This window comes from Anomaloglossus baeobatrachus, chromosome 3 (genome assembly GCF_048569485.1).
Source record: "Anomaloglossus baeobatrachus isolate aAnoBae1 chromosome 3, aAnoBae1.hap1, whole genome shotgun sequence".
NCBI classification, from domain to species: Eukaryota; Metazoa; Chordata; class Amphibia; order Anura; family Aromobatidae; genus Anomaloglossus; species Anomaloglossus baeobatrachus.
Window position 1 is genome coordinate 236,606,977 of NC_134355.1, and position 20,933 is coordinate 236,627,909.

General features: G+C 49.5%; 1 pseudogene; it reads right to left on the minus strand.

The window, feature by feature from the left end:
* The window catches only part of LOC142297204 (uncharacterized), a 187,963-nt pseudogene that overhangs the window by 50,406 nt on the left and 116,624 nt on the right, over positions 1–20,933 (minus strand).

Here is a 20,933-nt window from a genome sequence, read left to right on the forward strand (position 1 = left end):
CAGACAGAGCACAGAGGTAGGCAGGGATAGGGCGTCGGTGCAGGACGCCACCACACTTGGTAACGCATAACGGTTATGACCAGCTACTGTCCTACCAGTCCTGCTAGTGCAGCCCAGTGGCATTAGCTGGGCTGCTGCTGGTGCTGTGCCTGCTGTCCACAGGTGTGCTCCCTACGCACACGGACAGCATAGCCAATGGCCCCTGTGTTGTTAACAGGGAGTTCCCTGGGCTGGGTGTGTGGACCCTGTAACACTAACAGGGTTCACGGTCTCCAGATCCGAGTGTCGTCTAACTCGGTTCAGGCTACTATTAATTTCAGAGCCACCCAGCTCTGTATCATCCGCCTAACCTTCGGGTAGCCAGCATCTCCTTTTCCATCTGTGAGCACGGTGGACCCCGACTGGCGATTGGGATATATACCACCTTATCCTAATCTGCCAGTCCCCCCGTAACATATGGTGTTCCTTCAGCAGATGTTACTGTTGCTTTACCACCAAACCCATGGACACAAACTTATTTTCCCTTTTCAACATGCGTGTACCCCTTTCCACCAGCATCTGGCCTTTTTCCACTCATTTTGTATATGACCAAATTTGCAACTCTGCAGTGACACCCTACTCAACGCCGTCTCAGCACAGCAGCCAGCCCTCGGTCCCTCAGATTTGGACAAGTAAAAGACCATTTCCTCCTAGCCATGACAAAGCATTGAGATTCACTCTGTGCAGCACTAGTGTTTAGTGCAAAAAAGCCGATTTAAGATTGTGTACCAGCTTCTGCTGATACTCCTGCATACCGGCGTCCCTTTCTATGGCAGGACTTAGTTTGCCAAATTTTGTCTTGTACCGGGGATTTAAGAGTGTGGCAACCCAGTAGTCAGCATTACTTCTAATTCTGATAATCCGAGGGTCATGTTGTAGGTAATGGTCGGTGCAGTTAGATGTTGTGGCCTCCCGAGAGTGAGGCTGGCCCCAGGGCCCGGTGTAAGTGTGTAATACAACAGGTCGCAGAAGAACTCACACACCAAACAGCAATGTTTTTCAGGGTTTTTACTCACTTTCAGATGGCAGGGCTGAGTTAACCGGGGCGATGCTATGGTGGACCAGGTGGAACCAGGTATCCCTTCGGCTGATGTAGGGGTGACTGCTGACTCGCCTTCCTAGCCCTTCTTGTTTTGAGGTGACCCTGACTTGAAGTCTTGCTGGGATCACCCAGGGAAGTCACATACACCGTTCTCCCCTTTCTGGCCCGTTTGCGGGCAGCGTGGACAAAGTAATTCTGGCTGCTTGCCGTCAGTCACTTATGGGCCCCTCATTGCTGCTGTAGCTGCAGACTCGGTGTGGGTTGATGAGGCACATAAAGTGCCTTCACCGGCAGGTTTGGCAGGCCAACTGAATGGGCCCCTGCTCTGGGGACCTGTACCCCGTGCGGGCTAGGTCTACTGACAGTCCCCTTACTCAGCCACCTCTGCACTAGGTGGTTTTTGGGTGGCACTGCTGAGCAGCCATTCTCCCCCGCCAGCAGCCACGAACAGTGCAGTGTCTGGAAGGGCCCTGCTCCTCTGCTCTGCCCTCCAGACGCGACTCCTCCTACTCCTTTGGCTGCCTCTGCACAACTCCCTTGTTCCCAGTGACACCACCCACCATTAGCTGGGAGACGAGGGCCATGCCCCCTACCTGAATCTACCCAGGGGTCCGCTCTAGCTGTGCGTGTGCTCTGGTTCTAAATGTCTGTGTGTGTCCACACCCTAGTCAGCCTCTGGGATTACCTGTGTTGTACTGACCCAGCATGGGTGCAGTACTCAGTGGTGCTTGACAAGGTCATGGGTGCCACAGATGCAAGTCGTACAGCTGCGGGGTGTGAATGGTGGAAGTGAGCACATAGCGAGCGTGCCCTCTGCAGAAGGCCATGTAGGCCGGGATAGTGGTTTCAAAATTGCTGGACAACCAGGTTCAACATGTAAAGGTCCAGTCACACTAAGCAACTTACCAGCGATCCCAACAACGATAGGGATCGCTGGTAAGTTGCTAGGAGGTTGCTGGTGAGATGTCACACTGCGACACTCCAGCGATCCCACCAGCAACCTGACCTGGCAGGGATCGCTGGAGCGTCGCTACACGAGTTGCTGGTGAGCTCACCAGCAACCAGTGACCAGCCCCCAGCGCCGCGTGGAAGATGCTGCGCTTGGTAACTAAGGTAAATATCGGGTAACCAACCCGATATTTACCTTGGTTACCAGTGCACGGAGCTACACGTGCAGAGAACAGGGAGCAGCGCACACTGAGCGCTGGCTCCCTGCTCTCCTAGTTACAGCACACATCGGGTTAATTACCCGATGTGTGCTGCAGCTACATGTGCACATAGCAGGGAGCAGCGCACAATGCTTAGCGCTGGCTCCCTGCTCTCCTAGCTACAGCACACATCGGGTTAATTACCCGATGTGTGCTGCAGCTAAATGTGCACAGAGCAGGGAGCAGCGCACAATGCTTAGCGCTGGCTCCCTGCTCTCCTAGCTACAGCACACATCGGGTTAATTAAGCCGATGTGTCCTGCAGCTACATGTGCACAGAGCAGGAGCCGGCACTGACAGTGAGAGCGGTGGAGGCTGGTAACAAAGGTAAATATCGGGTAACCAAGGACAGGGCTTCTTGGTTACCCGATGTTTACATTGGTTACCAGCCTCCGCAGAAGCCGGCTCCTGCTGCCTGCACATTTAGTTGTTGCTGTCTCGCTGTCACACACAGCGATCTGTGCTTCACAGCAGGACAGCAACAACTAAAAAATGGCCCAGGACATTCAGCAACAACCAACGACCTCACAGAAGGGGCCGGGTTGTTGCTGGATGTCACACACAGCAACATCGCTAGCAACGTCACAAAAGTTGTTCGTTAGCAGCGATGTTGCTAGCGATGTTGCTTAGTGTGACGGGGCCTTAAGTGTAATGCCTGATTGGAGCCACAGACTCAGACTGGCTGTAAGGGGAGTCTAGAGAAAAGCCGCTCACAAAGCAAGACCTCAAGAACTCTGCAACCCTTTAACCCCTATACAGGGATTTGGAATTACACAGAGCTCAAGAGATCACTACCTGTGGTAGGCTGTAGTCCGTGGTCGTCAGGCAGGGTCAAAAACCAGGAGATGCAAAACAGGAACCGAATCGGCAGGCAAGGGCGTAGTGAGGAGACAAAGCAGAGGTCAAATCCGGAACTGGCAGCAAGGTACAAAAACGACAGGCAGGAGGGTAGTCAAAAAACAAGCAAAGGTCAGCGCACAGGAATCAACATACAAACAGCACATGAGCCAGGAGTACAGAACTCTCTGTGGCAGTGGTTATGTGACAGGAGGGGGAATAAGAAGGGTGTAGTGTCTTCCCACTGGCTGCAGGTGAATGTTGGCAACTTCATCTGGAAGTCACACACGCCACCTACAGTCAGCCAGTGGTACTGCAGGTTCCAGGGAAACGTAGCCTAGTGGATGAGAGGAGCCTGTGCTCTGCAGAGTCACGGGCACCAACTCCTCTCCCATCACCAGCACTATCCATGGTGGGAATCTGGCGTCGTCTGGCGATCAGAGCAGAAGTCGCAGGAGCGGGCTCCAGTGGGGACGTGACAGTAAGCCATACAAGGCACGTGTGTCACATTGCCCTGGCGAAGGGCCGCACCCAGGTTTGCATCATTGTTGCACACGGCTGTTACGTCACCACCGGAGTCCGCTCCAGCAACTTGTACTCTGATCGCCAGATGACAGCATGTTCCTTTTGTAGATAGTGCTGGTGATGGGAGAGGAGTCGATGCCAGCAGCGCCGGTGGGCGCAGGTTCCGCTCATCCACTGGGCTTGGTTACCTTGAGATCAGCAGTACCACTGGCTGACTGTAGGTGGTGGGTGTCTCACAGCTGAAGTACCATCATTCAGCTACAACCAATGGGAAGACATCACACCCTTTTTTATGCCCCTCCTGTCTGCTGAACACTGCCAGACATAGTTCTGAACATCTGGTTCCTGTTAAGCCCAGTTCTGTTTTGTGATTTTGTGTGCTGACTACCGCTTGTTTCCTGACTACGTCTCCTGCCTGCTGTTTATGTACCTCGTTGCCCGATCCGCATTTGACCTCTGCTTGTTTTCTGATTACGTCCTTGCCGTCCGATTCTGTTCCTGGTCCTCTATTCATGGTTTTACCCTGCCTGACTACTACTCTCTCGGACTGCAGCCTTCCACAGGTATTGATCAACTTGGGCCAAGTGTAATTCCAAATCCCTGTATAGGGGTTAAAGGGTTTCAGGGTTCTAGGGGTCCTGCTTGGTGAGTGGCTTCCCTCTAGCCTATCCTTTACAGCCCGAGTGTGTGGATCCAGGCAGGCGTTACACCATGCCCTTTGCAGAAGGCCATGTAGGCCGGGATATTGTTTTAAAAATTGCTGGATAACCAGGTTGAAAACGTGAGCCATGCAAGGCACGTGTGTCACATTGTCCCGGCAAAGGGCCGCACCCAGGTTTGCATCATTGTCGCACACGGCCTTCCCTGGCTGCTGGTTGAGTGGAGACAACCATTGATGAAACTCTGTCTGCAGAGCTAACCATCTACAACTCATTAGCGATGTGACTCACATTTCCCATACATTTCAAACTAAAGAGTCGACCGCCTGATGGCATTGAGCTCTGCTGCCAGCATAGTAAGGAGGTGTGCGGGATTCCTTGTGCACAGTTACAATGTGGGTGGCCTTACTAGACAGGATTTGAGCGGAGGTGGATGACAGAGACGAGGTTGAGAAGGCAGAAGCAGTGGAGGAACTTCTACATACAGAGGAAGGATTGACACACAACTTGTAGGGATGGCAAGACTTGTACATCAGACCCTTCTCCATCTCTCACCATAGTTACCTAGTGCCCAGTCAGCGACATGTAACGCCACTGTCCATCATGACTGGGCCAAGTATCTGTGGTGAAATGCACCCTGTCACACACAGAGTTTCTCAAGGAAGCGGTGATGTTGTGTGCGACATGCTGGTGTAGCGCAGGCACGCCTTTCTTGGAGAAGTAGTGGCGACTGGGCCTCTGACCTTGGGGCACTGCGATGGTGGAAAGGCAGCATTTCTATAGCCAACAGCTTGCAGATGCTGAAAGTCAACCTCTTAGGCATGTCATGCCCTTCTAAAATCATGTAAAACACGGCAAGCGGACTCCAACCAGAGTCTCCCTTTTTCCCAAAAATTGGGCCCCGGACAACACTTAAGTGGCATCAATTGTCCCACAGATGCAAACTTAAAATGTTGATTTGCATGAAGCACTATCAAAAATCCACAAGCCTTTCGTCTCCCCAGGATGACACAGGGGTACAAAAGTCCTTGCAGATCCATGATTTGTTCATCTTGGATCATTTAAAACATAGCAAGGGGACTCCAACCAGAGTCTCCCTTTTTTCCAAAAATTAGGCCCCGGACAACACTTAGTGGCATTAATTGTCCCACAGATGCAAACTTAAAATGTTGATTTGCATGAAGCACTATCAAAAATCCAAAAGCCTTTCGTCTCCCCAGGATGACACAGGGGTAGAAAAGTCCTTGCAGATCCATGATTTGTTCATCTTGATGAACGTTAGATGCGTGCGCTTAACTGTCAGCACACTACCAGCAGCACTGAAGACACGTTCCGAGAGAATGCTGGCTGTGGGACACGACAAGATCCCCAAGGCGTAAGTGGCGAGCTCAGGCAATTTTTCCCGATTGGAAGCCCAAAATGAGCAAGGCTCAAGTTGCACAGTAATGGCATCTATGTTCATTTGCAGATACTCCAATATCTGTGTCTCCTCCTCCTTTTACTCGTCCAGCTCTTTTATTTTCGCATGAGTATATGTACTTGTCACTTTTCCATGTGTTAGTGGTGTCTTGTGAGTTGTTTGTCACCTTTTGGACACCTTAGAAGATGTTTTCTATGTGTTTGTGTTTGCCTCCCATTGTTTTCAATGGGGTCCGGAGTTGTTCGTCGAACTGAGCCGCCGTTCGAGGAATCGAACTTGAACACTAGGGGGGTGGCTCAACACTAGTGCGGACACCTGCAGAAAAAACGCAGCATTTATGCTGTGTGTGAACACGGCCTCAGCAATACATTTTTATTACATTTTTTATGGGTTTTAATAAAGAAAAATAATAAATTGCGCCATTTTTTTCCGCCATTTACCGATCCCCATAAATAATCTGATCACTGTGTTGTTCGGGTCGTTACGATTACAGGGACACCAAATATATCCATGTTATTTACTAATTTGTGATGTTTATTATTTTAAAAAAAATTATTTCTAATAAAATTACTAAAAATAATAAAAAAATAGAATAATGTAAAATTACATTATTCTATTTTTTTATTATTTTTAGTAATTTTATTAGAAATAAAAAAATACCTCTTTTCCTCTCCCTCTAGAATACAGGACATAGAGACGCTGCTCTGTGCAATGGAGCTCTGTGTCCTGTGTAATCAGAGGCTGCATTGTAGGTTCATTCATATAAAATCCTCCATCTTACATCATCAATTCCTATTGGCTCAACAACTAGAGGAGCTATAAACGCTAGGAAGGCTGCTGGACAAATGTTTGAAAGTTGCTGGTTTGAATCCAAGGTGGTAAAAAGAACAAAGTTGTATTTTCATTTTTTTTTCCTTATTTCTTTGTAGTAGTTTTAGAGGAAGAAATGAATCTGACGCTTTCCTTCACCTACAAAGAGATGCAGTATCTATCTATCTATCTATCTATCCATCTATCTATCCCTCCATCTATCTATCCCTCTATCTATTATCTATTATGAATCTATCATGTATAATGAATCTATCTATCATCTATCTATCTATCTATCTATCTATCTATCTATCTATATGTCTATCTATGTATCTATCATGTATGTATCTATCTATTATCTATCATGTATCTATATATCCCTCTATCATCCATCCCTCTATCATCCATCCGTCTATCATCCATCTATCCATCTATCTTTGCAGCTGAATAATCTGCTTCTGGTTTCTCTACTGCAATATAGAGGTCAAGATTACCAAATCTTCCTATGCTTTTCAATATGGGCAGTGGCTCAGTGGTAGAGCTGCTGCCTATGGAACAAAGAGCTTCATGGGTTCGAGTCCCGGCCGCCCTGATAATCCAGAGCTGGTGAGGATTTAATTTAATTTATTCACTGTACTGAGGGGAGGAGTCGGGACATCAGCTGTGAGCCGCAGGACTGCCGGACACACCTCCAAAATCGGGGCAGTCCCGCAGAATCTGGGACGTTTGGGAGGTATGACTCTCTATGAGGGCATATCTCTATGCACACACATTGTGTATGAGGGCTGTAAGAATTCAGCTCTGGTAGCCGATGGCAGGGATGCAGTAAAAAGGCAAAGATGGGTTTGGGTTTATGGTCCAGAAAGGGTCGGTGTTTTGTTCACACATGTTACATGAATAAACAAACAGTCTTAGGCCCTGTGTGCACTAGAAATTGGAATTTTTTTAAGAAAATTCCAGACCCTCTGAAAGATTACCACACCTGCGGTAAAAAAACACAGCAAACCGCACCTGAAATCTGCATGCGGTTTTACCATGGTTTGCTGCAGATTTGCTGTGGTATGTCCCTGTGTTATATTGAGAGCACAGGGAGATGCTAACCTGTCCCCGCTCCTGCTGTCTGTGGTGCTGAAGTCTCCCGTGGTGCTGTGTCCCGTGCGACTGTCTCCGGCGTTCTGCTACTTACGGGTCGGCTGCGCAGTGCATAACTGCATATGCATGAGCCGGCCTGTAAGCAGGAGACCAGTGTCCGGAGGCAGCCTCGCTGGAGAAGGTGAGTATAAGATCAGTGATGACTTCAGTCAGCTGATGTGCAGTGACAGCTGGAATCCTCCACCTGGAGTCCTCCACCTGTCACTGCAAAGCACATGAGTGAAGTCACCGCTGATCCCACGTGGCTCACTCCACTTGTGGCCTCACCCTCACAGTGAGCAGTCATGGTCTATGGCACTCTCTGTGAGTGTCAGATGTAGCAGAGCTGGAAGCGTCGTGGGACCAAGTGTGGATTACGGCGGACCTGGAGAGCTGCTATTGGTGGGGTTAATAAAGTGGTGAAAGAGGGAGCTCAGAAAAAGGGAGGAATTCCAGGGCACTACTCAGTATTCAACAAGCCTATTTGTCCATTACAAAGAAAGTCCTGTATTCAGAGGCTGGAAGCAAACACCGGGGTGCTTATATCAATAGATAACAAATCTTGCAATGCAAAGTAGAAAAAGTATAGCACTCACCGGTTAAATTGCTGTGCAGAAAAACTGTTTATTTAAACAGCGGAGGTTACATGTGCGGAGAGGGCTGGTGGGGAGAGGGAGTGTGCGTTGTAGCAGACGACGGCCGTTTCGCACCTGTCCGGTGCTTCAGCTGGTCTCTGAGACCAGCTGAAGCACCGGACAGGTGCGAAACGGCCGTCGTCTGCTACAGCGCACACTCCCTCTCCCCACCAGCCCTCTCCGCACATGTAACCTCCGCTGTTTAAATAAACAGTTTTTCTGCACAGCAATTTAACCGGTGAGTGCTATACTTTTTCTACTTTGCAGTGAAAGAGGGAGCTTTTTTGTCTTTTATTTAAAAAAAAAGATTTTGGGGGTGTTTGTGTTCATTTACTTTCACTTACAGTTTAGTTATGGGGGTGTCTCATAGACGCCTGCTATCACTAAACTAGGACTTAGTGGCAGCTATGGCCTGCTGTCATTAACTCCTTATTACCCCGATTGCTACCGCATCACGGCAACGGGAAGAGCAGGGAAAATTCTCGGGACTGTCGCATGTAATGAATGCGGCAAATCCGGGCGACTGCTGGCTGATATGCTGGTTCAGGTCCCTTGGAGGACCAGTGACAATGTAGTGACCCAGGTTGCTCTGTCCCCGGTACTCTCAGTTGATTGCGTCCCCGTAGTATGGAGTGTTTGGGGGCCCCCACTGTCCCTTTTGGGGTACAGTCTCCTTCTCCGTACGGTGGGCAGTGCGGACCCTGTGGGGAGGTAAGTGTGTAACTCTGATCCTAGTTTAGTGCTGATGTCCCCGGATTATTTGGTTCGGTGAAGTCCGTGAAGGTGTCCTCACCGGGCAGGTATTTGCCAAACAGTCTAAAACTTGCGCTTAACCTAGGGCCCTGTGCCCCATGCGTGCTCCGGTCCCAGCGGTATCTCCGGTACCCGTCCTAGCGACCTGTCTCCTGTGCCCCGGGGGTCACCGTTATAAGGACCCAGCTCAGGCACGTCCGCACACCTCTCCTGTGTGCTACTCGACTCTCTCCTCACTACTGACTGACTGACCCCTCCCACCAGGCTGGATATACCCAGGGACTTGTTCCCATGGCGACCATCCCCTTACATGGTTAACCCTCTATGCCCAGTGTCGAGTGGAGAACTAGGATTTTGGTCGTGTTTTGATGAAATCGGCACTGGTACCCCAGGTCCCAGGGGGTAGGTCCTGCATCCCCAAGAGGATGTAGTTCCCTGTAGTGCCCTGAGGGTTTCAGGGGTGCTACACCTTACTTCAGGAAAAGAAAGTCCAGCTTCGCATTCAGCTCAGCAAAAAGTCCAGGGCATACCAGTCCACATAGAAATAGGTTCCCCAAACAAAAGTCTCCTTCAGCCCTTCAGCCCCACCACCTACACACTGAGAAGTTCTGGCTGCCTTTTTATGTTGTGCTAATTACACACCAGTGTCACCTCAGAACTTACAATATCCAAAATAGCAGTTGCATTCAAGTAATGGAAAGAAGAAAAAACAAGAATGTAGATGTTGAACATTGGAATATGAATCTTCATTACTGCAAAAAAAACATAAAATGCTTTTTTTTAAAAAAATATGAGTTACTTAGCAAATAAAGGTGGCCACATTTACTTGTACTCAGATACCAACATCAAGGTGTAAAGCTGGTGTCACACATAAAGACGACGACAACGACGTCGCTGCTACGTCACCATTTTCTGTGACGTTGCAGCGACGTCCCGTCGCTGTCGCTGTGTGTGACATCCAGCAACGACCTGGCCCCTGCTGTGAGGTCGCCGGTCGTTGCTGAATGTCCAGCTTCATTTTTTGGTCGTCACTCTCCCGCTGTGACACACACATCGCTGTGTGTGACAGCGAGAGAGCGACGAAATGAAGCGATCAGGAGCCGGCACTGGCAGCTGCGGTAAGCTGTAACCAGCGTAAACATCGGGTAACCAAGGGAAGACCTTTCCCTGGTTACCCGATGTTTACGCTGGTTACCAGCCTCCGCTCTTGCTGCCAGCGCCGGCTCCTGCACTGTGACATGTGGCTGCAGTATGCATCGGGTAATTAACCCGATGTATACTGTAGCAAGGAGAGCAAGGAGCCAGCGCTAAGCAGTGCGCGCGGCTCCCTGCTCTATGCACTGTGACATGTAGCTGCAGCACACATCGGGTTAATTAACCCGATGTGTGCTGCAGGAGAGCAAGGAGCCAGCGCTAAGCGCGGCTCCCTGCTCTCTGAACTGTGACATGTAGCTGCAGCACACATCGGGTTAATTAACCCGATGTGTGCTGCAGGAGAGCAAGGAGCCAGCGCTAAGCGCGGCTCCCTGCTCTCTGAACATGTAGCACAGCGACCTTATGATCGCTGCTTCTGCTGTGTTTGACAGCTAAGCAGCGATCATAACAGCGACTTACAAGGTCGCTGTTACGTCACCGAAAATGGTGACGTAACAGCGACGTCGTTGTCGCTGTCGTTTAGTGTGACACCAGCTTAACTCTCATCTGGGTCCTACTCTAATTTCTATGCCTCTCTTGTCCAAACTGACCTGTTATATGGACTAGAATAAAAATAAAATGGCATAAGTAAATTTGGCTTCCTTTATTTGCTAAGTAACTCATATTTTTCCGAAATTATTTTTTATGTTTTCTTGGCAGTAATGCAGATTCATATTCCAATGTTCACCATCTACATACCGTGTTTTTCCAAAAATAAGACCTCCCCCAAAAATAAGCCCTAGCAGGGATTTTCAGCATTTTCGGAGAAAGGCTTAAATATAAGCCCTCCCACGAAAATAAGCCCTAGTCCCGGATCAATAATGAAGTGTCCGTGCAGCTAAAAAAAGATACAGATACTGCAGGACACTTCATTATACACAGCGGCATCCGGCAATTACACTCACCCGACACCGAGCAGAGGACCTGCAGTGATCACACACCCGCACACATCAGCTCTCACACACACACACACACACACACACACAATCAGATCTCACACACACACCAGATCTCACACACAAACATCGGATCGCACACACAGTCAGATTGCACACATAATCAGATCGCACACACAAACATCGGCTGACACGCAAACAACAAATCACACACACACACACACACACAAACATCGGATCGCACACACATCGGATCGCATACACACTCACCTCATCCAATGACACCGATCTCTTCTCGCCGGGAGAATCCTGAGAGGCAGTGCAGTGCAGCGCGATGAACAGGACCTGCGGCCGGACACGTGACTTGCTCTCATTCCCTGCTGTCGTAAGTGCTGGATGTGATGTGATGTGATGTGTGTGTGTGTGTGTGTCTGCAATCGGCTGTGTGTGTGTGTCTGCGATCGGCTGTGTTTTTCTGCGATCGGCTGTGTGTGTCTGCGTTCGGATGTGTGTATCTGTGATCGGCTGTGTGTGCCTGCAATCGGATGTGTGTATCTGTGATGGCTGTGTTTGATCTGCTGTGTATATCTGCGATCTGCTGTGTGTGTATCTGTGATCGGCTGTGTGTGTAACGGGGTGCCAGGGGTGCCTCGGGGCTTGTAGTCGTGGCCCCCTTTTCTCTCAGGCCAACCCCCGGCTCCGCCGTCACTACTGGGACAGGGGATTGTTCTGTGGGGCAGAGTGTGGTGTAAAAGAGCATACTTTCAGCCGCAGGAAGACTCTTCAGGCACGGATCAGATAAACCAGACGACATCTTTATTGCACAGAGTTTCACAGACAGCTCAATGCACGGATTTTGTAGCGCACGGTCACAATTCCTGCCCGGGGAAATCTTTCCTTGTTGTCTCCTCTAGTGGGGATGTGCCCGGCTAATCCACTTCACCTAGGCTCCCACTCCGGCTAACACAGACTGGACCCACACAAATTCTGCTTCACCCTTGAGGACACTTCTTCTCTTCTTCCCTTCTTTCTTTCTTTCTTTCTGCCCACTCAGCTCCACACTCTGGCCCTGGCTGTTCCTTCTCCCCCGTCCCGGAATCAACTGCCTTCAACACACACACACTTCTCTCTCTAAGCTGCCGGCCCCTCCTCTCTCCTGCCCTGTTTCTATGGGGACAGCCGTCCCACCCGGGCTCTAGGGGAAAACCCACTGCACAGTAAAAACATGTTTATTAATAACATCAACAGTAACTACCCTAGAGTGAGGTACAGTTAGGTCCAGAAATATTTGGACAGTGACACAATTTTCGCGAGTTGGGCTCTGCATGCCACCACATTGGATTTGAAATGAAACCTCTACAACAGAATTCAAGTGCAGATTGTAACGTTTAATTTGAAGGTTTGAACAAAAATATCTGATAGAAATTGTAGGAATTGTACACATTTCTTTACAAACACTCCACATTTTAGGAGGTCAAAAGTAATTGGACAAATAAATCAAACCCAAAAAAAATATTTTTATTTTCAATATTTTGGTGCGAATCCTTTGGAGGCAATCACTGCCTTAAGTCTGGAACCCATGGACATCACCAAACACTGGGTTTCCTCCTTCTTAATGCTTTGCCAGGCCTTTACAGCCGCAGCCTTCAGGTCTTGCTTGTTTGTGGGTCTTTCCGTCTTAAGTCTGGATTTGAGCAAGTGAAATGCATGCTCAATTGGGTTAAGATCTGGTGATTGACTTGGCCATTGCAGAATGTTCCACTTTTTTGCACTCATGAACTCCTGGGTAGCTTTGGCTGTATGCTTGGGGTCATTGTCCATCTGTACTATGAAGCGCCGTCCGATCAACTTTGCGGCATTTGGCTGAATCTGGGCTGAAAGTATATCCCGGTACACTTCAGAATTCATCCGGCTACTCTTGTCTGCTGTTATGTCATCAATAAACACAAGTGACCCAGTGCCATTGAAAGCCATGCATGCCCATGCCATCACGTTGCCTCCACCATGTTTTACAGAGGATGTGGTGTGCCTTGGATCATGTGCCGTTCCCTTTCTTCTCCAAACTTTTTTCTTCCCATCATTCTGGTACAGGTTGATCTTTGTCTCATCTGTCCATAGAATACTTTTCCAGAACTGAGCTGGCTTCATGAGGTGTTTTTCAGCAAATTTAACTCTGGCCTGTCTATTTTTGGAATTGATGAATGGTTTGCATCTAGATGTGAACCCTTTGTATTTACTTTCATGGAGTCTTCTCTTTACTGTTGACTTAGAGACAGATACACCTACTTCACTGAGAGTGTTCTGGATTTCAGTTGATGTTGTGAACGGGTTCTTCTTCACCAAAGAAAGTATGTGGCGATCATCCACCACTGTTGTCATCCGTGGACGCCCAGGCCTTTTTGAGTTCCCAAGCTCACCAGTCAATTCCTTTTTTCTCAGAATGTACCCGACTGTGGATTTTGCTACTCCAAGCATGTCTGCTATCTCTCTGATGGATTTTTTCTTTTTTTTCAGCCTCAGGATGTTCTGCTTCACCTCAATTGAGAGTTTCTTAGACCGTATGTTGGCTGGTCACAGCAACAGCTTCCAAATGCAAAACCACACACCTGTAATCAACCCCAGACCTTTTAACTACTTCATTGATTACAGGTTAACGAGGGAGACGCCTTCAGAGTTAATTGCAGCCCTTAGAGTCCCTTGTCCAATTACTTTTGGTCCCTTGAAAAAGAGGAAGCTATGCATTACAGAGCTATGATTCCTAAACCCTTTCTCCGATTTGGATGTGAAAACTCTCATATTGCAGCTGGGAGTGTGCACTTTCAGCCCATATTATATATATAATTGTATTTCTGAACATGTTTTTGTAAACAGCTAAAATAACAAAACTTGTGTCACTGTCCAAATATTTCTGGACCTAACTGTATCTTTAGGGGGAAACTGCACCTCCTTGTAAGGGGTCTGCCCACCCCTTACATTCCTCCCCTCTTTAAGCCTAAGCCTCCCGGCAAGGCTCGAACCTGTAAAACACAATTTAGCAGCAAGGCAAACTTTGGATAAAACTTTAAAACCTTCATAAACAAAGTCAACCACTGAGCGCCCAAGTTCTGCGCCCGGAGTCCCTCCTGGGAGCTCCCGGTCTTTGTAGGCAGTGTGCCCGGAGGCCTTCAGCAGGCACTCCCGGTCTTTGCTGGTCTTCTGCCCGGAGGCTTTTACAGCACTCCCGGTCTTAGTAGATAGGAGAACAAACAATAAAGTCTTCCTTAACATCACGGAGGGAGCCCCTGGCTCAGTCCAGCATCAGGCTCCTTCCAGGCTCGGTAACTTAAACATGGTTGCAAACTGTGGAACTTTTCCGGCTCTTTAACAACACCGGTCTTCAACACGAACATGTCCATCACCTCCGGTCATTACGGGTCACTCGGGATGGTAAGCGCGCTGCCATTCGGCCCGCTGAGCCCTCACATAATCGGAAAGGGACTGACCTGGCAAGCGGCGCAGCCTCCGGAACGGTTTGTAGTTGACTGGTGGTTCTGGCGCCTCTGTCTCCAGTTTTGCCTCTTCAACCCCCGACGGGGGTGATGGGGTCGCTGAACGGGACGGACGGGGACTACCCACGACGATCACCGGGTGTGTGACCATACTCTGGTGGATCGCTAACACCGCCGGTGTCCCCTTGTCTGGGTCAGCACTCAGTCCTGTCATGACTTCTGGCGACACCGCCAGCGTGTTTCTCGGCCGGGAAATCTCAGCCAGCACCGGTCTCTGCTGTGTACGTCTCCGGTACTGACACTCTTCCCATCCGATCTCTTGCAGACCTTCCTGTAATGGCGCCGGGGACGGTGGAGATGCTGGGGAAGGTGGAGGCGGGCCTTCTTTTCCCGCTCTTGTATACGCTCCACCCCCAGTCTCACACATTAAATCGACCCAGCATAGGCGACTCTTCTTTTTCTCTGTACTGCCACCCTCTCCACATGTTTTCAGTAACATCTTAGGGCCAGCACCTCCCCTCTTTGGACGGCGTACTCTGTACTTCTTTTTCTTCGCCGGCCAACTCAGGGTCTTTCGTTTGGCGCCAATTCTTTGCGCGCTCGCTGTACTCGTGAAGACGGCTGCCATCTTACCGCCGTCTTGTGCCTGGTCCAACGCCTTAGGCACCACTTGGTCTCCATCTTCTTGGATCGGGACCCCCTGCAGATAATCCGTATCCTGCCGACTACGCCACATGTAACGGGGTGCCAGGGGTGCCTCGGGGCTTGTAGTTGTGGCCCCCTTTTCTCTCAGGCCAACCCCCGGCTCCGCCGTCACTACTGGGACAGGGGAATGTTCTGTGGGGCAGAGTGTGGTGTAAAAGAGCATACTTTCAGCCGCAGGAAGACTCTTCAGGCAGGGATCAGATAAACCAGACGACATCTTTATTGCACAGAGTTTCACAGACAGCTCAATGCACGGATTTTGTAGCGCACGGTCACAATTCCTGTCCGGGGAAATCTTTCCTTGTTGTCTCCTCTAGTGGGGATGTGCCCGGCTAATCCACTTCACCTAGGCTCCCACTCCGGCTAACACAGACTGGACCCACACCAATTCTGCTTTACCCTTGAGGACACTTCTTCTCTTCTTCCCTTCTTTCTTTCTTTCTGCCCACTCAGCTCCACACTCTGGCCCTGGCTGTTCCTTCTCCCCCGTCCCGGAATCAACTGCCTTCAACACACACACACACTTCTCTCTCTAAGCTGCCGGCCCCTCCTCTCTCCTGCCCTGTTTCTATGGGGACAGCCGTCCCACCCGGGCTCTAGGGGAAAACCCACTGCACAGTAAAAACATGTTTATTAATAACATCAACAGTAACTACCCTAGAGTGAGGTATCTTCAGGGGGAAACTGCACCTCCTTGTAAGGGGTCTGCCCACCCCTTACATGTGTATCTGTGATCGGCTGTGTGTGCCTGCGATCTGCTGTGTGTGATCTGCTGTGTATATCTGTGATCTGCTGTGTGTCTGTGTGTGATCTGCTGTGTGTATCTGTGATCGGCTGTGTGTGTCTGCGATCGGATGTGTGTATCTGTGATGGCTGTGCATGCCTGAGATCTGCTGTGTGTGATCTGCTGTGTATATCTGCTATCTGCTGTGTGTGTGTCTGTGATGGCTGTGTATCTCTGTGATCGGCTGTGTGTATCTGTGATCTGCTGTGTGTCTGTGTGTGATCTGCTGTGTGTGTCTGGGATCTTCTGTGTGTGTCAGCCTGTCAGCTAGAAGCAGGGGAGGACGGCGTGCAGCAACGACCGGAGATCACAGGAGGACCTGGGAACCATGCAGACGTCCTGGTCTGGTGAGTATGAGTCTCCTGGGAAGTGGGGGGGTCTGCTTTTTCGGGGGGTAAACTTACCCCCAACCGTGTTTTTCCAAGAATAAGACCTCCTCCAAAAATAAGCCCTAGCGCTTTTTTGGGGGGCAAAAAAAATATAAGACAGTGTCTTATTTTTGGAAAAACACGATATTTGTTTTTTCTCCTTCCCTCTAATTAAGTGCAACTGCTATTTTGGATATTGTATGTCATGTTCAGTTTGCACCAGTTCAGACTATGAGATATGGAAGTGCTGGCAATTTTTCTAGTTTTCACCTCAGAACCAGAATCCGACCTAGCAGAGAAGATCCAGGCCAGGATTAACTTCTTCATTGCTGCTCACCAGTGCACAGACCACATGCTAGGAGGGCAGCTCCCATTAATCACCATACCCTTTACTATGTCATATACCCCCCTTTGTTCAACCCTGAGGTGATGAACACCAGGGGTGGGATTCAGCCAGTTCTGTCCGGTTCGGGCGAACGGTTGTTAAAATAGCAGCCAGTTCCCTGAACCGGCAAGAAACGGCTCTGACGAACCGATTCCCTGTATTCACTTGTGATAGAGCCTTTAAGACACTAAAGCGGGCTTTACACGGTAGCGATATCGTTAACAATATCGCTATCGTGCGTACCCGCCCCCTCGTTTGTGTGACACGGGCATATCGCTGCCCGTCACGCACAAAATCACGCTCCACCATCACACGGCTTACCTGCCCTGCGACGTCGGTCTGGCCGGCGATCCGCCTCCTTTTTAAGGGGGCGGGTCGTCGGCTTCACAGCGACGTCACACGTCAGGCGTCTAATAGAAGCGGAAGGGCGGAGATGAGCGAGACGTAAACATCCCGCCCACCTCTTTCCTTTCGCATAGCCAGTGAAGGCAGGTAAGGCGATGTTCCTCGCTCCTGCGGTATCACACACAGCGATGTGTGCTACCGCAGGAATGAGGAACAACTTTGCTCTTTAGAAATAAATGATTTTTGGTTTTAGAACGAGCTCTCCACGGCAAATGATTTTTGCCACTTCTGCGATCGTTTTAGATCGCACAAAAGTGTCACACGCTACGATATCGTTAATGACGCCGGATGTGCATCACTAATGGCGTGACCCCGACGATATAACATTGACGATATCATAGCATGTAAAGCCCCCTTAACACAAATGAATACCCGTACCTCCGCAACGCACTTCCGGGTTTAGTGGAGCCTGTCTGCTCCCTGACCTGGTGTGCAGCGACGCGCTGACGCTGCAGAGTCCACAGCAGCGTGGTGAGGTAGCTCCTCCTGATGCTGCCTGTCAGTGTGCAGAGTGCCGTGGAGGAAGACAGAGGAGAGGCTGCCGGTGCTTAGAGCAGGTAAGCGCTCAGTGACCCGAAGATGCAGGGAGAGGAGCCGCATAAGATGGAAACTATATGGGGAGAGGAGGCCGCATAGATGGGAACTATATGGGGAAAGGAGGCCACATAGATGGGAACTATATGAGGAGCGGAGGCTGCATAGATGGGAACTATATGGAGAGAGGAGGTCATATAGATGGGACCTATATGGGAAGAGGAGGCCGCATAGATGGGAACTATATGGGGGAGGGGGCCGCATAGATGGGAATTATATGGGGAGAGGAGGCTGCATATGTGGCACCCCTTACCTGGTCAGGCACCACTGAGTACTGCACCCATGCTGGTACAGTGCTTCCAGGTAATTCCAAAGGCCAGAAAGTGGTGTGTACACACAGACACATAGCAACCAGGTCTCCCACACCATTAGATGGGACCCTTGGGTAGCCACTGGAAGAGGCTAGCTTTCAATTCTTGTCAAGGGGGGTAGAGGAGGGTATGGAATCTAAGCTGCTGCGGCTGTCAGGAAAGTAGGTGGAGCGAGCCAGTCTGAGAGCAGTGAGCGTGGTTGCTAAGAGATGTAGGTGCGTGGACACTCTAGTCAGACCCTGCACGTGAAGTAGCTGTTAGCGGGGGAGAACGGTTACCAGAGAGTCAGTCAGAAAGACACCAGAAGAGAGGCAGTCGAGTACAGGGACTGCTGGTGACAAGGCACGCATGGGGAACAGATCCCCAGAGTAGACGTCCATTTATTGATCTGCTAAACCTGTCGGTGAGGGTACTGGAGGTACCTCACCAACAAACTAGAGTCTGAGCCTCAGCAGCAACAGGGGGACCCATAAGGAGACAGAGCCTGAAGCCATCTCACCTGGTCCACGTTGCCGGCAAATGGGCTAAAAAGGGGAGAAAAGGCAGTAGCGACTTCCCTGGATAGACCCCACGGTACTTCAAGTCAGAGGTTATCCAAAACAAGAAGTGCTAGGAAGGTGAGTTAATGGTTACCCTCAGATCGGCCTGAAGGAGTTCCTGTTTCCACCTGGTTTAATCTCGGTATCGCCCGGGTACCTCACAAAACATCCAAAAGTGAGTAAAACAAGTTGAAAGACTTTCCGGACTGAGACTGAGTTATTCTGGGACCTGTTGTTCTACACCCCCGAGCCCCTGGGGCCAGCCTCACTCATGGGAGGCCACACCATCCAACTGCAGACTCCATCAGCCCCAGACGCTCGTTAAACCTGCAGTGGCGGTCACCCATATTCCTGACCGCAAACTGTGAGTGGCGTCACGACTCCTATATAAATAAACCTGACATACCTGTAGCCAGATATACCCAAAGTGAAGACCCTGTGGCGTCCCTGAAAAATGGAGTGATGTCCCTGGGGCGACCACTGCAGGTGGGATCTACATCTGGCATCACGAACAGGGTCAAGGACTAGACCTGTTTAGACAGGTGACAGTGCGCCTCAGCGGTCCGATCGAAAAATTTGAACCGCCACCATTTTGTTGCTGTTAAAAGTAGAGTTGAGCGCGGTTCGCGGTTCGAGGTTCTCCAGTTCGCGGCTCGAGTGATTTTGAGGGCTGTTCTAGATCGAACTAGAACTCGAGCTTTTTGCTAACGCTCGATAGTTCTAGATACGTTCGAGAACGGTTCTAGCAGCAGAAAGACAAGCTAATTACTAGCTGGCTTTCCGCTGTAATAGTGTAAGTCACTCTGTGACTCACACTATTATGAAATTTCAGTGTATAGCGTGCGAGAACAGCGCATTCAGATCACTGCTGTTTGGATAATGGCGATAGCCATTTTTTTTTTTTTTTTCCTTGTCTTCCTTCCCTAAGCGCGCGCATGTAGTGGGGCGGGCCAGCATGTCAGCCAATCCCAGACACAGACACAGCTAAGTGGACTTTTAGCTAGAGAAGCAACGGCATGTGTGATAGGATGTCCATGTCACATGTCCGTGCATTATAAATACGGGCATCTGCCCGTCTGGACGCCATTATCTCTTCTGCGTCTGGGTGTCAGTCACCGCTGGCGTAGCTCCTGTCTCCGATACTGCTGTGTACGCTCTATACACAGCGCTATACAGAATACGGATAGAAGTTTCTTTCAGCCCTAGTAAGGGCTAAGACCGGCAGGGTCAGAGCCATAGGTGACAGTCAGGGCCGTTAAAACAGATTTTAACAGCTACAGAAGATGACAGCGTCTGTGTAGCTAAGGTCAGGGATTTCCTCGCTGCATTTCCCCATTAGGAGGGATATACAGGTGCTAGAGATGGGGAGACAGAAGGCGCAAATAGGGTCTTACCCGGTATAACTTGAAATGACGAAAATTAAGAGTACACTCACCTGATCAGGTTGTGCCAGTCACAACTCCTGAAATCGCATGTGAGTGTCAGCTTGGTTTAAAAGCAGCGGCCCCGTGGATTGCAAATGTCATATATATAGAAATAGGAAAACGGGTTGATTTCTTTTTTCCCTGAGGAAGGAGACGGTCCTTGTCTCTGAAACGCGTTGGAAATGCTGAAATAAAAAAGAAACTTCTTCATTAATCCTGCACCAGTGGTTTTTTAGCGCGGCTTAAACCCGTTTTCCTATTTCTATATATATGACATTAGGAGGGATAGAAAGGGAGGCTTCCTTTCCTCTACCCAGACCCACAACCCTGCCACTGTACCCTCCTGCCCTTTGCACACTCAAACTCATTGTTACTAAGCCATTATACTAGCAAACACTGAGTAAACTTAGTGGCATCCTAAAAATCCTAAAAGTGGCTGTTGGACTTCTGTATTGTCCCACTAGTGCAAAGATATTTGCAGCACGTCTGCCTGCATTGCACACTCAAACTCATTGTTACTAAGCCATTATACTAGCAAACACTGCGGAAACTTAGTGGCATCCTAAAAGTGGCTGTTGGACTTCTGTATTGTCCCACTAGTGCAAAGATATTTTCAGCACGTCTGCCTGCATTGCACACTCAAACTCATTGTTACTAAGCCATTATACTAGCAAACACTGAGGAAACTTAGTGGCATCCTAAAAGTGGCTGTTGGACTTCTGTATTGTCCCACTACTGCAAAGATATTTGCAGCACGTCTGCCTGCATTGCACACTCAAACT